Source organism: Hylobates moloch, unplaced genomic scaffold (genome assembly GCF_009828535.3).
Source record: "Hylobates moloch isolate HMO894 unplaced genomic scaffold, HMol_V3 SCAFFOLD_3, whole genome shotgun sequence".
NCBI classification, from domain to species: domain Eukaryota; kingdom Metazoa; phylum Chordata; class Mammalia; order Primates; family Hylobatidae; genus Hylobates; species Hylobates moloch.
In genome coordinates this window covers 51,899,079-51,920,233 of record NW_026652278.1, presented here as the reverse complement: position 1 = coordinate 51,920,233, position 21,155 = coordinate 51,899,079, and the positions used below count along the sequence as shown (strand labels likewise).

The 21,155-nt window shown below is 34.4% G+C and overlaps 1 long non-coding RNA gene across 1 annotated transcript in view; it reads right to left on the bottom strand.

Annotated features, from left to right (window-relative positions):
* Nucleotides 1-21,155, bottom strand: part of LOC116458104 (uncharacterized) — a 399,126-nt gene that overhangs the window by 327,424 nt on the left and 50,547 nt on the right. Inside the window, exon 2 of the long non-coding RNA XR_004245192.2 lies at nt 15,439-15,560. This is a non-coding gene — a long non-coding RNA (uncharacterized LOC116458104). The remainder of the gene's footprint in view (nt 1-15,438; nt 15,561-21,155) is intronic.

The following is a 21,155-nucleotide window of genomic DNA, read 5'->3' as shown; positions in this document are numbered from 1 at the left end:
TAAAATGTTGACTAAGAATATGCACTGTTTGGATTAATGTGAATATTAAATATACCATATGTTAAAATGCCTAAAACAGCACTTGATTGAAATAAGTGTACAATTTATGATAGTTTTATGATAGTTTATCATTTTCCTGTTTAAGTAAAGCAAATGTCCTCCTTCTCCTCCTCTTCCTCCTCTACAACCATCTTTACCTTCTTCTTCTTTTCCCCCTCCTCCTACTTCTTCTTTTTTTAACTGTTTAACCAAATATTCACCTACATGTAATTCTTTTAGTTTTCTTATATTTAAATATATTTCTTAGATTTTATCTACATTTATTTTGTATTTGGTCATCTATATTTTAACAGTGATAACTTTTTAAATTTTTACATGATACATAATATTTATGCATACTTATAAGTATGCATGCTTATATATGATATTTTTTTACATGCATAGAAGGTATAATCATCGAGTCAGAGTATTTGGGGTATCCATCACCTCCAGGGTTTTCATAATTTCTATGTGTTGGGAACATTTCAAGTTCCCTCTTATAGCTATTTTGAAATATACAATACATTGTTGTTAACTATAGTCATCCTACTGGTTATTGAACATTGGAAATTATTTCTTCTATCTAACAACATGTTTGTACCCACTAAATAATATCTCTTCATCACCCCCTCCACACACCCTTCCCAACCTCTGATACCTATCATTCACCTCATTATCTTCATGAGATTAACTTTTTTAGCTCCCACATGTAAGTGGGTTGTCTAAATGTAATGCTAGGCTTGGGAATTTTTCAGGGATTATTTCATTGAATAACTTGTCTATCCCTTCCATGTTTGCTTTGCTTTTTGGGAAACCCAAACCTGTAACATTTGGCCACTTTATGGTGCCACATATATCCCATAGGCTATGTTCATATTTTTCTTTCCTTTTTTTAAAAAAAATTGTTTATGACTGGGTTATTTCAAAAGGCATGACTTCAAATTCTGATATTTTCTTCTCTACTTGATTTAGTCTATTATTAATGCTTTTGAATATACTTTGTATTTCATTCAAGGAATTCTTCAGTTCCAGAAGTTCGGTTTGGTTCTTTTTTTTGTGATATCTATCTCTTTGGTAATTTTTCAATAACCTGAATTGTTTTTCTCATTTGTTTGTATTGTTTGTCTTTGTTCTCTTGTATCTCACTAAACTTTTTAAATATCATGATTTTGAATTCTCATTCTGAGATTTCATAAGGTTTATTTTCACTGAACCTTATGAATTTTCTTTATGCTGGAAAATTATTGTGTTCTTTGGAGGTGTCATATTCCTTGCTTTTTAACTTTTTCTTGTGTCCTTATGTTGATAATATGCATATCTGTTGTAACAATCGCTTCTTTCAATTTTCAGAACCTGCTTTCATTGTGAAGCATTTTTCCCTGAGGCTGTATGTACCACGTTGGCTGGTTAGGGCCCTTTGGCTTTGAGTCTCTGTATGTGCAGTAAGGTAGTCTCTGCATGATTTCTTCAGCTGTAAAGAGCATCAGTGGTGTCTGTAATGTATTCATCGTCATAGGTTATGGTTATTAGTGGAGGCTGTGGTGAAGTTTTCCTGGGGATGAGGATGCCAGATGGGCCAGTCATTGGGTCCCAGTGATGGCAGCAGCAGGCTGAATGTGACTTTCCTTGTGCTGTATGGTGGCATACGCTGGCACAGTTGTAATAGGATTAGGTGGGCCCTTCCTTAGACTGTAAGGAGGCTTGCAAGGGTGCCAGTAGTGGCAGTGTTGGGCTGAGCTGTTGAGTGGGTAGTTGGATTCTTGGGTAGTGGGCATCGTAAGGCTGTCAGTAGCAGTGCTGGGACAACCCTCTGGCTTCCATGCAATTCAAACTGATGTTAGCGGTGGCTGCAACAAGAGGATTAGGCCAGTATGCAGGCCCATATGTGGTACATTTGGGTTGGTTCCAGCTGTGGTGGTATTGCCAGGTTGGATGGGCTCAACCTTATGGATCCAGGAGGATTTCTCATGTGCCAATGATGTTAGACATGGCTGGGCTATTCCCAGTCCCCCAGACAGCATGTGTGGGGACCAGTGTTGGGGAGCAAAGCTGGGCCAGCTGGATCAGTTTTCAGGCCTCCTTGCAGGTGTTACCTATGGTGTAGTTATGGGCATGGTAGTCCTAGGCTGTTGGTGAAATACTCAGGTTGGGAATGCAGTGGCTGTGCTTTTGTCCTGCTACTAGGAAGGGTAGAATAGCTTTTAGTCACAGCAGCCATAGGAATAGGCATAGGGTGCTTTGGTCCCAGATGGCAGCTGTGAGCAAAGTAGCCTGTCCTCAGGGTGCTTATAAATGTGTGGTGGCTACACTGCTAGGAAAAGCAGAGTCATTGCCAGTGGCTTGTACTTTGGCCTGAGTGGCAGCGGCCAGCAGTGGTGCCAGCTGTAGGAGGATGATGTCAGTGGGACTCCAGCAATGTGGCGATTCAGAGGCTATTGGGCCCCAGGGCAGGATGCGGTCTGGTAGGGGCTGGGTTCTCAAAATGGAAACCTGCTCTGGTGGCTTAGAGCTATGAAATTTTTCAAAAAATACATTATAACATTAGGCAAAGCCAGATATAACATTGTGTGAAACTGAGTATTAATTAATAGTTTGTGTGAGACAGAATTAATTTTTTGATTGCCACTTGAAAAATTAATTACAATTAACTAGTGTGCACTATACAGTCTTTGATCCTCTCATTAATGGCAATTAAGAATTCTACTGTCCTTTCTTACTTTGAGAACCCTTTAATTGCTAACTGTTCTGGGTGCTATATATTTTTTCTCTAAATTCTACCTGAAATATAAATACTTTTTAATTTATTTATTATTTCATTTTATTATAGAAAGATAGAATAAACCAGATTGCATTTCCAACATTCTGCTCAAAAATGTCTTTAGCTAAGTCAGCAACATTATTAGGTACAGTCGACCCTCTATATTTACAGTTTCCACATACATAGGTTCAACCAAACATGGAACAAAAACCTTGAGAAAAAAAGTGGATGATTGTGTCTGCACTGAACATGTACAAATATTTTCTTTTCATTATTCCCTAAACAATATAGTAAAATAACTATTTACATAGCATTTAAATTGTGTTAGGTATTATAGGCAACCTAAAAATGATTTAAAGTCTACAGAGGATATGCACAGATTATGCACAAATACTACACCATTTTATATAAGAGACTTTAGCATCAGCAGGTTTTTGGTATCCACATGGTGGGGGATACCTTGAAGCAATCTCCCATGGATACCAATGCACTACTGTACCTTTTCTTATTTTCCACATCACTGCAAACGAATGCCTTCCACTACTTGACAAGGGCTCCCTTTTCTCTAGAATTCCATAGTTATTTTCTACATTTTACTTCAGACTTTTACCAACAGCCTCCTTAAGCTTCATTATGCTTCACTAAGGCTCAGTCCAATAATCAGCACTCTATGTTTTATATTTTGTTTTGGCAGCAAAGTTCTTTCAGTTACCAAATTCTGTTCTATTTATCAGTTCAAAGAAAATCACTCCAAAGTTTACCATCATTTATCAATAATTATCTTATTATGCTCAAACATTTGGGGTTCAGGAATTTAGAGCACATTGGGGATGTCTTATTTCTGCTCCACAATGGCTGAAAACTCAGCTGAAACGACTCAATGAGTCCACCATGAATTGAACACCCTGGGGCGAGAATCATGTGAACATTTCTTCACACACATGTAAGGCATCTGTGCTGAAATAACATAAATGTTAGGCACAGTTGAGAGTTGGCCAGAGTGCCTTTGAGTGTTCTTTCCTTTGTGTGGAATTCCTCACAGCATGGTACTCTCAGGTTTACTCTGACTTCTTACATGGAGGCTAAAGGCTCTGAGAGCTAGTGTATCAGTAAACAAAGTGAAAACTTCCTGGCATTTTATTACCTAGCCTAGAAAATAGATAGCATCACTTTTGTCATATTCTATTGCATCAACCAGAAACCAGCCCAGATGGAAGAGTAGGAATATAGATCCCTCTCAATGGGAGGAATATTGAAGAATATGCACTCATATTTTTAAATTACTGGATGTGTATATTGTGTTCAGGGGCTTCTTTTCATGCTTAATATTCTGTAATTTCTCAAATTTTTGATTGGGTAGGAGTTTTTGTCTTGATCATTTGAGGGACATATTCAGTCTGAAAACGCATGCACTTTAGTTTTAGTAATTTTATGTATTTTTGTTATGATTTTTACTTATATTTTCTGTTTTCCAAATAACACTTTTTAGTGTTACATTGAACCCTCTGAATTGATCTTTCATTTATATTTTTTGTGATTTTCTACTTTTTAATGATACTGTTTTCTATTACTGTTTTTGAAATATTTTAATGCAATTTTTACAGTTTCTGGAAAGTTCTTTGTGTTCAGTTATTTTTTTTTTCTTAACACCTAATTCTTGCTTTATAGGTTGAATATACATTCAGATGTTACTGTGTATACAATTTAGTTTGGAGACCTTTTTCCACCAAGTTTTGCTCTTTGTTTGTGGAGAGAATAAAGATAGTTGACAACTCTATATTCAGTCTGGAGCTTTTTATTGTTTCAGCTTCACTAATGATGAGGGCTACCAACTGCCAGAAATTAGAGGACTTTGCACTTCTTTTTATCCAGCCAGGTATGCAAAAATTCTAGCATTTTAGTATGTATTTATGTGTGTGTGTGTGTGTGTGTGTGTGTGTGTATGTGTGTGTGTATATATATATATTCCTTTATATCTTCTATATATAGTTATATTTACTTATTTTTATTTTTTTCCAACTTTTAAGTTCAGTGGTACATGGGCAGGATGTGCTGGTGTGTTACATAGGTAAACGTGTGCCATGGTGGTTTGTGCAGCCTCAAATTTGAATTTTTAATTCCTACTCTCCTTATTAGCTACCTATTGGCTGAGAAGACACTCTGGGTTTTTTTACTTGATCCTTTTTAATTACATCCTACTTAACGTATACTCTAGGCTAAGCATTTCTCTGGACTGCTTTATTGGGTATCACTATTCTTTCTGCCTATCAGATATTTACCAAAATCTTACTCTATTGATGTTTCCCTTCCATTATTTTCTGAAATGAAGATTTATACTATTTTTATATATATACTTTCATTTTAGTGGAACTTTTGAATAGAGGCACAGTCATTTATTCAGTCTTTAATCTATACTGAGACTTCAAAGTACTTTTTGACTGAGGAGCCCAAGATTCCCTGGGTGATACTGGGAAAGGAGCATAATGTTTTCACTGATATATAAAATATTGACGATGGGGAAAAAAGTATATGATGGAATACAGGGTATGGATGTAAATATTTTGAGAACAGTATGGAGTGACCATATCCTGGTAGCTTCCTGTCTCATCCCTGGGATTCAAATTGCATCTCTTCATAGTGGTAGCTTTGATATGAAAGTACTGTCCTCACCAAATTTTCACAGTTGACATACAATATAATATAATAGAAAAAAAACTAAGCTTGTGCTTGATATAACTTACATGAATACTTTTGAATCCACTCTATTAACGGAATCCATGCAAGTGACAGAAATAGGCATTGAAACCGCTGAACTCTTAAAGCCTACATGATCACGCTTTAGTGATGGCTAAAATGAGGATCTAAATCTATTGTATCATTACTTTACAATCAGAAATAAATGACAAAACTAAAGTATTTTATTGTTTCTGAGGTAATAGAAGAGGAATATGTATGATGGGGAAGAATGAATTGATTTGGACTGGTAAGGAAATGTGATTTTAAGAGAAATTTACACGCCTAATTAGTATGCAGGAAGGTGTGGAATGCAAAAAAGGCCTGAGATAAAATTAATGGCTTAAAAAATTCTGAGAGCTGAAACAGACATGCACCATTATATTCAAAAACAAAATAAGCACATGCTGAAACATATCTTAAAGTGAGGAAAATCTTGATGTGTCGAGAATAGTAAAACATAAGAAACCATATTCTCAGCCGATGGAAATGGAATATCTCGATTTATCAAATCGTGTAGAACTTTTTATAAGAAAAATATATTTTCTTCAGAAATATGTACTTGGGACCAAATTGTATCACTTAATATTATTTAATATTTTAACTGAGATTTTTCTAGGACTTGACTTTAATCCTTAGTGTATCATTGATCACTAATTCTTGCTACAGTATGATGAGGGCAATGACATGTTTGAAAATTTAACCTTAAATTTTTACTTATTCCAGTAGTAGCAAAATATTTATATACTCCTAAATAAATTTTGAGAAATCAAAGGAGTGATACATAATAAGTGAATACACATAAAACGTTGATTGCATATGAAAGAAAGATGATTATCTGAGAGAATATAATTTGTCAGGGCATTTTATTTGCAGGATGTAAAAAAACAAATACAAAAAAACTCAGTGGTTATAAGCTAAAATGAAAAGCATTGATTCTCATAACTGAAGCACATGAGACTATACAATAATGTGGGAAAGAGCATTTATTTTAGTTATGTTATTAACTAGCTATGTGACTTTGGACAAGTCACTTACTTTATCTTTACTTCAGTTTTCTTATATATAAAATTGGACGATAATATCTATCTCATAGAGTCCTTGTGAGTATTAGATACATTAATCTTATAAAGTACATGAAAGAATGTTTAGCACATAGTATTTGCTGTATGAGTATTATTTATTGTCAATAGTTTTCTTACTAAGTATCTAGATTTAGAGCTACCCTCAGCATCTACTGAATATAGTATGTAAAAAGTTTCTCATTGTTTTAACTTTCTCTTTTCTGTTTTGCACACATTTCTTGAAGGAGTATCTGAATAAATATTCTCGGTAATGTTCCACATCAAGATGGCCACTAGTAGCAGTGAGCTTATATCTTACTAGCTAAGCTACTTTTTCAGAAAATGTACATTATTTTACTCAATAATTTCAACAAAATTTCTAGTTAAATTTCTCATTAGACTAGGTGAAATCGTGAGCATATTACCAAATGAACCATATGGTTAATGGAAAAGTTGAGACATATTATAACCACTGCCCGTGATGATTAGGTCAATTGCTCTCACATGGTGCGAACTAGAAGTGAAAGAGAGGTAGAACTTCAAAAAAGATTGAAATGCTCCTACAGAAGACAAAGAAAATACTGAGGTCTCTATAATCACAGATATTTATGTTATGAGAAATCAATACAGATTAAAAATTAGGTAAGAAAATTGATTTACTAATAATCTTGATCTTTAGCCACATTTCTCTACAATAAATTTGCTCTGATGCTGTGATGGGGATCAGCAAGCTACGTTTTCCAAGTTCCTTCAAGTGGGATCCTGCTAGGTTCTGCTATTGGGAGGTACTAGAGAAACATATAAAGGCAAGAGAATGGAAGAATATATCTCCTTTTCCTGTTTGTTTTCTGTCCTTGCTGATATTCTCCCAAGAACATCCCCTTGCCCTAGGAGCAGTAATTGTTTCAGTTTACCAATTTTTTCAGAGCCCCAGAAAGTGCCTCTTCAGAGGTAATAGCAGCAGTTGGAACATATCTCTTCCTCAGAGATCTAGCCTCAGCTCAGGAAGGCTTTTACTCTGAGTTTACAAATTTTGATAACTCCAGTCTCTTCTCTTTGTTAATCTAAGCTTCTGAGGAGGTCCCTAAGTGGCCTGGAGATGGTGGTGATAGCTGCATCTTGCAGTCATTTTCTTTGCTTTCCACAGTGTTGCCACTTTTTTCTCCTATTTCCTATGTGGTCAATTTTTTTAAAATTAACTCATAGTCATAGTGTAGTATTAATACTTTATGTGAAATGAAATGTTTTATATAATGTAGCTATGGCTTACCAATAGCATATTTTCTTTTAAATTTGGTAACATATATTTTGCTTCAGTGGCTTTATATCCTTTTTTGTTGCCCAAATTAGTTTTTTATATACAAAACAACCAATATTATCCTGGTCCCATCATTTCTTCTGATATCCATTGTCCTGTGATTTCTCCTGGAAAGTGAACTGTTTATCTGTGCATTTCACTCTGTGAAGTCCTATCTATTTAGAGCTCCTGTGCTCCAATTTATTCCCTGTGTGAAACTGGGCAATTTATTAATCTGGGAATATGTTTCTTCATGTGCGAATCAGAGATAACGCTTACCTCACAACATTGTTTAGAGCATTAAAAGAAATATAATATGATATCTGGCAAACAGAATTTCCAGTGTGAATTGAGCAATGTCAGTTTTTCTCCCATTTAATGTGGAAACTGACTATATAAACAAAAAGGATAACAAAAATGTATAAAGAAACAATAATATCAATAAAAATCATAAAATATACACACATTAAAATATTATCAAGAGTCCTATACAAATTGAGTTTTTCAAAAATAATAAGGACTGTAACTTTTATATTGAGGTAATGCAAGAAGCATTATCAAGGAGAATCACAGTCTAGAGGAAAGTGATATTAATAGTGTTTATGTTTAAGCCAGATGGAACTCCTCATAGGAGCACACAGTGCTCATCTCCTCCCAACTTTGCATTCAAAGAAATCATGTTCATAGGCCAAAATTGGTAATTGAGGAAATATCAACACCACTAAATTAAGCAAACTAAAAATACAGCAGTTTTTCTTAGTGACCTGGTTGTTAATACATACTAAATCACCACTAGGTGGTATAGGCTCTTATAAATGGCAAAAGAAAAATGGGACTGCTTAGTTTCTATTTCATTATGCTCTTTATTTCTGAAGAGAATGAGCTCAAATTGTAACAGCAGAGAAAAAAGTATAGTTACGAGAGAATCAGACTTTCAAGTATGTGAGGCCACTTTTGAGGAAGGACATAGATGTTCTAAATTTATCCTAGCCAAGGAAAAAAAGTGCTTGGTTGGCTACAAATGAAAATCAACAAAATCCTCCCATATGATTATTGATCAGTCTAAACCAAGGGTCAATTTTTTTTTTTTGTAAAGGGTCATATTGTAAAAATGCTAGTCTTTGTCGGCCAATTTCTGTCTCAACTAACAAACTCTGCTGCATTAGTATAAAAGTAGCCATAGACAACGAATGTAAATGTAAATGAATAAATATAATTGTATTCTAATAAAATTTTATTTGTATATCAAAATTTAAATTTAATATAATTTTAGCATGTCATGATAAGTTATTCTTTGGGTTTTTTTCAATGAATACAAAATGTATAATCTACATTAAGTTTGCTTGCTATACTAAGTGAGGTGGGGGGCCAGATTTGGCTTGAGGAGGGTGGCTAGCTAAGTCTTAGTGTAAACAATATATATATTATTTGATATTCCTTTGAAGTGATGAACTTGGTTATAATCATGGTAAGCTAGCAAGTGAGTTGTAAGATAAGGCCTATTAGGGGAGTATATTAGTTAAGGTTCTCCAGAGAAACAGAACCGTAACTGAGATAGATAACTAAGATAGATGTAGACATAGAGGTAGACATAGAGATAGAGATAGACGAGATAAAGATACAGATGATAGAGACAGATATAGATGAGACAGAGATACAGATACAGATACAGATGAGATAGAGAGAGATTGAGATATAGCTATAGATAGAGATAGAGATAGGGATAGAGATAGAGATAGCTAGAGGAAGATAATTCTTGGGAGGAACTGGATCACAAGGATGTCGAGGAGGCTGAGAAGTTCCGCAATCTCCTGCCTGGAAGATGGAGGTCCAGGAAAGTTGGTAGTATAGTTCAACCTAAGCCAAAAAGCCTGAGAACCAGGTGTTCCGATATTGGAAGACAAGAGAAGATGGATGTCCCAGCTCAAGAAGACAGATTAAATTCAACCTTCCTCTGCCTTTTTGTTCTATTTGGGCTCTGAATAGATTGAAGGATGCCCATAGATATTGGTGAGGATAATCTTCTTTACTCAGTCTACCTATTCAAATGCTAATTTCTCTGGAAACGCAGATACTCTCAGAAATAATGTTTTCTCAGCTATTTGGGCAACCCTTAGCCCAGTAAAACTGACACATGAAATTAATCATCACAGGGAGGTCTAGGAAAATTCACGCCTTTCTTAATTTAAATAGACATATGAAGAAATTATTTTCTTTCTCTATCTTTTTTCTTCTTCTTTCTCTTTCTTTCTTTCTCTCTCTTTCTATTTTTAACTAACGGGCATTTTGTAAGCACATGAAGCCAGAGAATTGCGGTAGCCATATGGCTACTATGAGGTAAGAAAAAGGAAAGTTTTTGCATCCTGTAGATCTGCCCCATCTATGGTCTTTGTGTTAACTGAGATGACAAATCTGTTACTATCTTAAGCTACCTTTAGTAAGGTCTTCCACTACCCTTATGTTAAAACACTTTAAAAGATAAAACTAAAAATATAAAATTTTGTCATTTTAGAGTGGAATAAAGTTGGCTTCCATAAGCTCAGATGTGAACTTTATAGTGATTCTGGCCAAATTTTTCAGATAATTTTAGAAAATTATTGAAAAATACTCTGTAAATCTACTGTTAATTATTAGACATTTTTTCCAAATGTTAATATTATAGTGTTAGATGAAGAAAGTATAATCACTAGGGATGAGTTTAATTTCTTTAAAAAATACAGATATCGGGATCCTCTAATAATACATTAAATGCCCACTAAAGTCAGAGGTATGTATTTGGTAATGTACCTTACTATATTCTTTTGGACGAGAAGAAGCAATATGGATTAGGTAATGGAATAACTTATTTAATGGTTAATAGATATATATTACTAACAAATAAAATGGTTTTAACCTGAAAAATTAATTTTTGTTTATATTCTGGTAACATTTTCATCAGTGCTGTAGACATGTTCTTTTGTTAAACACATGAAAAATAAAACAGAACTCTAAAGATTAGCTAATAGGTTCAATGGTAAAATAAAAACCTATATAGTGTCTGTGCATTATAATTATGAAAGAGCTTTTAGTCAATAGAACTAAATAGGAAAGACCCTTAAATATTACGTATTTAAAAATAAACCACACACACGTAATGACAATGCTAGGATGAGAGATATATATTTTAAAAAGGAATATTTTACTACAACAAGTAGTGTTTAGCTAGCGAGGCTGTAAACTAAGGGTTGGCAAATTGTGGCCCGCAAGCCATATCCAGCCAATAGACTGGTTTTGTAAATAAAGTTTTATTGCAGCATGGACACACTCATTCATTTGCGTATTGTCTATAAATGCTTTCTCACTGCAACAGCAGAGAAGAATAGTTGTATAGAGATTATATGGCCCACAAAACCTAAAATCTTAGGCTCTTTCCCTTTACAGTAAAGGTTTATTAATCCTGCCTCAAAACAATTTAGCAGAGTAATTTGGCTATAAGTAAAATAAAGATTTTCTCTTATAAGTTTAATGTCTGGACAAGGTTAATGAGAGCTATGTTTTTCTCCAGGTAGAGTATACTGGGCGTGCAGTTTTTATGCATATTTTAAGAGGAAGACACTAAAAGAGTGTTCAAATATAGGATATCCAAATGACATAGTGGTTTAAAATAATATTGTCAAGTGTGGCTAACAAAACTAGGACCATGTTTTTCCTAAAGAATGGAGGAAAATGGCAAGATAAGATAGTTTTGGCACATAAACGGCATCACATTTTTGAGAGTCTTGTCATTTGAAGGCATGATTTAGTCTAATCTTGGTTTATCTCAAATGTAAGTTCAGGAATTATGGATGTTACAGCAAGACATAATTTGACTCTAAATCAGCAAATATTTCAAATATTCAGAACTATCTGGAAGTGAAAATGGCTTCCTCTGTAGATAGACAGCAAGTTTCTTATCCCAGAGCCCTGTAGATAGACCATCTGTGCAGGTTATAATCAGGAGATTCACGAATGTGATAAAGATGACATAGTCACATTGACAATGAGGCTTTTAGTCATACAGATTAAAGTAAATATGTACTCTATTGTGCAAATCTCCTAGTAATTGAGAATAAAATTAATCTTGGGCTACAAGTAGATACAAAGTATTCCCAGTTAGATTTCACATGTATACATTTTGAAATTATTAATTTTAAAAAAATAAAGCAATGACTTTTTAAAAATTTTATTTATTTATTTACTTATTTTTTCATGGAGTCCCACTCTGTTGCCCAGGTTGGAGTGCAGTGGCATGATCTTGGCTTACTGCAACCTCTGCCTCCCAGGTTCAAGTGATTGTCCTGCCTCAGCCTCCCGAGTAGCTGGGACCACAGGCATGTGTCATCATGCCCGGCTAATTTTTGTATTTTTAGTAGACACAGGGTTTCACCATCTTGGTCAGGCAGGTCTCGAACTCCTGACCTCAGGTGATCTGCATGCCTCAGCCTCCCAAAGTGCTCGGATTACAGGTGTGAGCCACTGTGCCCAGCCAATTTTCCCATTTTTGATACACTAATTCTAAAGTAAACTTTCATTACTTGAATATTTACTTCAGGTGTTTTTTAATTCCTCCTAATTTCAGCTCCTCAATTCAAATTCAATTCCTCCTAATTTCAGCTCCTCAGTTCAAATTTGGCTCACATTAATGATGGTTATCTGTTCTTGGCACATAGAAAATATAAATAAAGGACTTTTACTGAATTCCGTTTTTTAAAAGTTCTAAGGAAAAAGCTATTACATCCACAGATATGTGTAAAATGAAACGTAGACCTAAGAACTACTGTGAATAAACAGCTTGACTTTTAATAAAAGAGAGTATATTGAATTTATGTTAAAGTCAAGAATCTGGGAATTCTTAAGTACTGCCTGCCAGGAACACTATTACGTCAAAAATAACAAAAAGGCTTATTTGACATGATTTGCTGATCACTAAGCCCACTGAGGGAAGCCCTCCAAGGCTTATGTGAGAAGTAGTCAGTTTGTTTTTGTCTTACTGGTGCAGAAGAAATGCTTTTTATTGCCCATGGTCTCCAAGGATGGTACTGAGCTCCACAAAGCAACCACCGGGGAATATCAGGTAAATAGCATGAATCTGTTGTTATAAAGCCAAGCACACTGTTTTAAAAACATATTTAAAGTAATTCGTGAGTTGGATGTTTCCTGGTAGGTATACTTTTCAGTTTAGGCATTTAAAAAGAAAAAGTCTGCTTTGTTCCTTTATTTTCACTTTTACTTTGGTGTTTTGATGTCTGTAGAAAGGAGCAGTTTCTCTACTTCTTTCCCAGAGATTGATCTCCAATGCTGACATGAGCACAAAGACCTTATGTACTGTGCTGGGAAATATTTTGTGTCTTAGGAATAAAAATTTTCATTAGAGTTAGTCGATGCGTCACAGATATTATCCTTCCTGACAAGAGGAACACTGAAGCCCAGACCCTGTGTTTGGCTATGGTTCTCAACGGAAAAATAAAGCTTTTCAAAATGTTAGTCACTGCCATGCTAGATGTTTCTTTAAGTCATTTTTACAACCTGTTTTGATAGATTCTAAGGATCAGTCTTACATTATATTTTTCTATGGCTTACTGTTAAAATCTTATTCATAAAATTAACTATCATGCATGGAAGTAGTATATACCAACATCATAAACCAGAAAGTAATTTATATTTAACCCTTATAACAATACTTCAAAGTAGAAATTATTTCATATTGTAGAGGAAACGCAGGCTCAGATAGGATATAAATTGCCCATATCACAAAATTAGTAAGCGGTGGAGCTAGAATACAAACAAGATCTGCCTATTTACAAAAATCAATAATTTTTCCTCTATAACATGTCATTATATGTCTTTGGTTTTTAAGTGAAATGCACTCAACTTCACATTTTAAAATATGTCACAAATGTACCTATAAAGTAAGTGAACATGACTATTGAGTGGGATCACAATTATTAAAAAGTTTGCCTTGGGACCGTTGTAACAAAGACAGTATACTAACCCTCAGGAAACTGAATTACATGCCCAAAGGGGACATGTGCCATCGCCCTGGGCTCAGTGGGGGCTTTCAGATGGATTCTTTGTAAATAGGTGTTGCACATATTTCTGTTTCTTTAAGCTTTCCTTTATAACTTCCAGACCTACTTCCGATGACGATGAATTTCTTTCAAAACCTAACCCTAGATATGGGGTCAGCTTTAGACAAAATTGTGAGTTGCTAGCTAACAAAAGTAGCTAATATTTTCATGAAGTGTCTCATTATTAAGCTAAATGCCACACACTATTCATTACATGTATTAATCAGTTTAGTTATCACAATTTTATGAAGTAGACATGACCATCATTTTTATTTATCAATTGAAGAAACCAAGACATAGAAAAGTTAAATACTTTATCCAAAGTCATGTTGCTTGTGGAGAAGTTGCAATTCATCTTGGTTATCTTGACCTAGAGTCTGTGTGCTGGATGACTATTTTAGACTGTTACGTGTGCATGCAGAGTTCAGTGCTTGTCTGGTCCCACTCCCTCCTACCCTTCTGTCCCCTAATGACTTCATCCTGTTCCCTACTTCTCAAGACTACTCTTCTTGGACACTTTTCATATTCCAGAACTATTTGGTTTCTTTTTTTTTTCCGCTCATCATGCCAAAGGCAAAGTTGGCAGGGTAGCTGAAATAAAGGAATTCATACTAAAAAATGGCATGCTCAATTTGTAAAATTTTCCAGAGTTAAATAGGTAGAGTGAAAAGTGTAATTTATTCTTTGAAGAAAATAATGTTGAATTTTACTTAAATGAATAATATGACATGTATTTGCAATCTGTATGAGTAATATCATATCCTTTCATGCTTCACATTCTCATACTCTTATGCCATTAATGATCTCTACATCTGTCCCCAATCAGCTACCATCTCTCCTCCTCAGCTGTGTTATGTCAGGTCTGAAAATTAAATTTTAAAAGTAATTCCTAAGTTTTAAACATTTTAATTTTTTTTCCTGGAAGGACATGATGAGTAACCCAATTGTCAGCAAATGCCTTAGGTATTAAGGGGTACAATCTTAATGGCAATAGCTAATATTTTTTGGCAGAGCCAAGTTTCAGTATCTCTTTGCAACTGTGTGACAGCATTATCAAATAATTCTTATTACAAATCTATGAAGGGGCTATCCCCTGTATTTTAATTTTATAAGGGAAAAAACAGGTTCTTAGAGAATCTAAGTAACTTGGCTCTGGATTTGAACTTCAATCTAGCTGTCTGTATAACTTGACCTTTAAACATTATGCCACCTTATATGTCAAACTTACCTTGAAAACCAACAAGCAAACCAAATAAATAAAACAATAGGAACAGCCTATAACAAAAAGCCTTCTCAGCCAGGTGCAGTGGCTTACACCTGTATCCCAGAAGTTTGGGAGGCTGAGGGGGGAGGATGGTGTGAGCCCAGGAGTATGAGACCAACATAGGCAACACAGTGAAACTCCGTCTCTACAAAAAATAAAAATACAAAAATTATATAGGTGGACATGGTGGTGCTCACCTGTAGTCCCAGCTACTCTGGAGGCTGAGGTAGAAGGATTTCTTGAGCCCAGGAGGCAGAGTCTGCAGTGAGTCGAGATAGTGCCACTGCACTCCAGCCTCAGCAACAGAGAGGAACCATTTCTGAAAAAAAAAAAAACCACAAAAAGAAAAGCACTTATCATTATCTAATTCAATATATTCTGTAATAATCAAAAAATACCATGGAATGAATGGGGAAGAAAATTAGATCAACTGCGTTGAAGTCAACTTGTTTACTTCTGATCAAGAAATAGCAGCAGATTTTACCTCTGTGGTAGTAGTAAAATATATCTTTGCTTTGGTTCCAAATACGTTTTTTAAATGTTTGATAGATGGGGACACATCACAGTGTATACTATCAAATTACTTTCAGTGAGTTATAAATAGAAGAGGAAAATCAAAATGGGAAAATTATAATAGCCTTAAATCTCTCAGTTGATATTAAAAATACTAAATTCTGGCAGCTAGGGTAAAATTAATATAAGAAAATAATAGATACAGCACTCACTTTTTTATAGCCCCAAGTGTTTTAATTATTTCTATATTTGGAAATGAATTCATAATCTATTAGTCACATTATTTGAAATTTCAAATTATAATTTTATTTGTTTCAGATAAAAGCCTCATCCTTTAAAAACATACATTTGGATGAATAACCAAAGCAAGCTTGCTATGACTTTCATATAAACTACTTTATCATCCTATATTGCTCCATTGAGTTAGTGAGGTCCAGGGTTTTGATAGAATGAGAACATTCATACAGTGAATTGCAGATGTATTTGAAGGTTTTTAAAAATGATGTTGGCTTTGTCTAGGGCTCAGGGTGATGATGTAGGGCAGGTGTAAAGGACAGAGTCACACAGAGACTCCTGAGAACTAGAAAGCAGCCAGTGAGTCCCAGCATCTGAAGGGCAAGGAAGTGTCAATGTAGTTCCGTATAAACTTAGCAAAACATAAAGCAAGCACTCAATTGTTTTCCAATACACTATGCTAATTGGAGTGGCAGAATTGTATGGTAGAAGGAACATACAAATGAGAAATATATTCACAACACTGTGCCGGTGAAATGAGAGGTACAGTCACATAAAGACATGCATTTTCAGACATTATAGTCAGTTTGAGTATTTAATATATTAAACACTCAAATAATCATGAACAGAGATCTGAAATTTCTTTGAGAACCTATTATGCATGTTGAATGCTAGGAAATGTGTGCTAAGTATTTTTTCTGGATTCTCTCAGATAAAACTGACCTCATAGCTCTGAGTTAAGTAATTTTATATTTACCACACAAGAAAATTGAAGTAAAAATGAGGAAATCGAGGTACAGAGATTAAGCAACTTGTCCAAGACTATACAGCTGCTATGCAGAGCACCTGGGATTCAAATCTAGGGATGAGTGAAGAATTTTATTACTAATTGCATAAGTAAGTACATACGTCTAACCAGTAATATATACTTTGTTGGTTCTATGACCCAATATGGCAGAAAATCATTATAGAATTAGATTTTCTGTTTGAGTACAAAATTTACTTCACAAAATTATAATTCTGTTGTTTAAATATTGAATGTATAGTATGAATCATTATCTAATAGTAGTATCTGTTTTAAAGTCACATATTGGTAAATATTGCCTTAATAATGATTGTGAGTCAGGAACTGTGCTCAGCACGTTATATCAATGAGTCCTTTCAAATAGTTAATGTGGTAAGTGTAAACCAAATCAACCGATAATTAGCTAAGCCTCAGAGGATCTGAGTACTGTATCTATATTTACATGGCCAGTGAGTAGAGAGGTTGAGTCTTAATCCCAGTAAACTGACAGCAGTGATCTCATTTGTGTGTATGATTCCAGAATCACTGTGGGAGAATGTGAACCCATATGTAGACAATGCATAGTTCCCAGCAACAACTAGAGTCTTATCTTGCTCTGAGAGTAAAGAAAATACACTATGATAACTTGGTAATATTGTAATGTGAAAAGCGTAAACAGAATAACTCACAAGAAAAATATTAAGAAGTTTTCTGAAGCAAGCTTCTCTTGTGGCTTCCAGATTAATGTGCTTGCATATTCTAAGCAGTGTTTTCCACAGACAGATTTTCTGTGTAAGCAGAAATTGGCTTATTTTAAGGAGGTACAAATGATGGTAGAGTATTTTGTGTTCACTACAGAGGTTGGCTGCCATTTGTTAGTGCAGTAAAATTTTGTAAAGCTGCTCAGAGATTCTTTGAAATTCATTTATAACAATGAGACTGGATACTTTACCATCTGCTGTAAATGTTTCCTAGGAGATTTAGTTACTCAAGTTCCCTACATTCTGTAGTTTATTTCCATTCTATGATTGTTTATCTTTTGAAATAATTTCAACAATTCAATCTGTTTAATTTGTCTGGTTCTGAGAAAACATTAGCTAATTGACAAATTTAACAGTTTAATCCAACAGGCCTTGAGTGGTATATATCTGCATGTGCTACTAAAGGAGTCAAGAAATTAACTCCAGCTCTCAAACATTAAAAAAATAAAAAGAAGGTAGGGGAGGGAATCTTGATAGCCACTTTGGTAATGAAGCAAAGTGAGAGAAAATATCATCCTGGAGCTCAAGAGTGAGCATTTTAGTACACTTAATGGCAAAAGAAGTGAGAACTGACCACCTGCTCATCCACATGGTGAGATATGGACAAATACTTCTTCTTGAGAATGAATGAGTGGATATATGAATGAATAGGTGAATGAGCAAATGAAAGCTTATCTGTAGATAATCAAACTGGAAACCCACAGTCAGTCACAAGCCTCTTGAGGATTTGGTCATAACTTGAATATCTTACTGAGATCTAACCCTTTATATGGACTTAGTACATTTACTTTCCCATTTGTTGTTGAATGTCCTTAGTACCCTGCTCAAAGGCTGAATTCTTAAAAATATACTACCACCACCAAAAAAGAACAAAAGAAAATTTTTGGAGGTGAGTAATTATGTTCAGTACCGTGGTTGTGATGATGGTATTGGTGTATGCACACATGTCCGAACTCATCAAGGTGAATATATTAAAGGTGTCCAATTTTTCATATCGATTATACCTCAATAAAACTTCTAAAAAAATATTTAAAACTAAACAGCAAGAAAAACAAAACACTTAGGAAACAAAAGAAGTTTCTGTCCCTGTTCTAAATGTTAATTTTAAAGGTTTGAGAAGGAATTTATTTTTTAGTGCAGAAACATGATTCTCTTTTTCAAAACACAAACATTATAATACAGAGCTAGTTAAAATTCTACACATTTCCCTTCATAAAGGCAGAGACCCTCATGCAACAATCAACTTTAGAAATAGAAGTCCCTGTAAAACCATAATGCATGGCTTTTTGACTGTTTATGCATTAACAGCATTTTGGTTCTTAGACTTGTAAATATATCATAAATAGATCTCCAGACCGTGTTTGCACAGGTCCCTTAGAAATGACTTAAATATAAGCAAACCATATTACTTAAAGAATGTTAAGCTATGCTGTAGCACTGCATTACTGCTTTGAGAAATTCATGTAGTTCAACTAAATATTGTAGCAGTAATTCATGTTCATAGAAAAATCGATCAAAGGTTTTGACAAGTTCAAGACAGGAAAGGAAATAAAGGTCAGACACTGTATTGCAAGTTCCCTATTCTAAATTGTATTTCTTACAAATAGGCTTCTGAGGTCCCATAGCTTTAGCAGGCCTCTTACATATGCCTTCATTGTCTGTTCTTTCAATGACATTCAGACATTTCTTTCTTTCTCTCTCCTATTGTGTCCAAGTCCCTCACACTGTTGAACTTGTGCCTCTCTCGTCTCTTCCTTTTGCCTCTCTTTTTAATACCCTGATGCAGAAGCAATGGATGGTGGGATGCATTTTATTCAGCTCTCAAGGCAGTCAGAGTTCCACTTGAGTTCATGTAGCATCTGTTATAACAAGGTTAAAATTACAGAAAGTACACGATTTTATTCCCTTTAGCTGAAGGACAACAAAGGTGGATTTTAATATTTCCTTGTAAAGTGCTGCTTCAGAGAAAGCACATTTTGGTATCCACTAATCCCAAGTAAAGTGACTTGGTTCCTAATGTTGGTTTTGCCATTAGCCTGTGGCTTTGTTAGGTTATTTATTTTCTTTAAGCCTATCAACCCTTCAGTTAGTCCCCATTCTGCCTACTTGTTGGTGAAATTTAAAAGGCCTCCTAGTACCTCCAATAGTTACAGTATAATAGAAACAAGCAAATACTCCTTTAAAAAATATATGAGGGTAAAAACACTTGGATTCAAAAGTGAATTTGGACAATATCTACCAAGTGGTAATTAGATATACTCAGACTTTTAAACTAAAAATATACCATAAGAGTATTGCACACTCCTACTAAGGTCCCAAGGATTATTGAAAAGCAGAGAGAAGAAAAAAAAAATAGTGGGAACTTCTTTTAGTGAAAATGCATATCTTATCAGGATTATCATAATAATAGTAATTGTGACTTTTAGTCTGAATTTCTTTTCTGGAAATATAAAGTCTTAGGGAATTGTGATATAAATCCAAAGGCTAAAATAGGTGTCCACTGATCATTCTGATTTTTATTTGATAATAGTCTTCCTAAATAGACTATTATTCTTATAAAATGGAAGGAGCAAGTTGGAAAGCTTAAGAAAACTTCGAAGAGCAGGCATTTCTAATTAGGAAGCTACAGGAGAAAAGGCTGATGACTATCCAAAGCACTTAGGCATCTGATGTATTATATGGAATGTCTTTCTCTTTTTCCTCAATTATTATCAGAGAGAGAAAAAGTTTAATGGTATTAAAACAAGAAAAAATAGTCTTAGTTGGATTAAATAGGCCTGCAAAGGGCTCTCTGACAGATACACTCATGAAATTATGACACAACTCTGCAAACTTAATCTATATGAAATAAAAAACACGTAGAAGACACAAGATTCTAAGGGAAACTCAAGGATTTTCTAATATTGCTTTAAATAACTGCTTCTTTTTTCCAAAATTTACCTTCTGTAACAACAAGCAATGATATAACAGACTCAAGGGCTAGACAGTCCAATGGCAAGAATGCTGACAAAGGTAGTTGTATAAGAAAGAATTAATCGTATTTTGAATGACAAAAATGGTTAATATCTTATTTCTTGCTTTTTTATATTGGCAATTTTTTCTATGTTTTAGAGGAATTGAGGATTAGAAGGTTGATTTATGGGAGTATGATTTGTAAGAGTATAGGCAAATTTAATTCAATTTATTAAATACTTATTGAATCTGCAAAACATTGTGGAGGATATAGAAAATTGTTACAATATGAATCTTATCCTCAAGGAATGTAATCTCCCAATACGAAGTTTAAGAGACTACCAAAAAAATGATCTTGTTAGAACAGATTATAATGGATTTTGCTCCTAAATCCAATGTAATAATGACACATTTAGAAACTGAGATTAAAATGTGAAATAAAACTTAGAACTTATTTGATATAAAACTTTACTGGGCAAATGTATTGACAGCAGATATTATGAAGAATTTAAATTCACCTACCTCAGTTGGAAAGTAATAAGATCTCATTATTATCTTATGCTCATGCAATCCACTGCATTTTCAGTTAAACCTTGAACAACACAGTGGTTAGGGTGCTGACCCCTATGAAGTCAAAAATCACTGTATCACTTTTGACTTCAACTGCTGT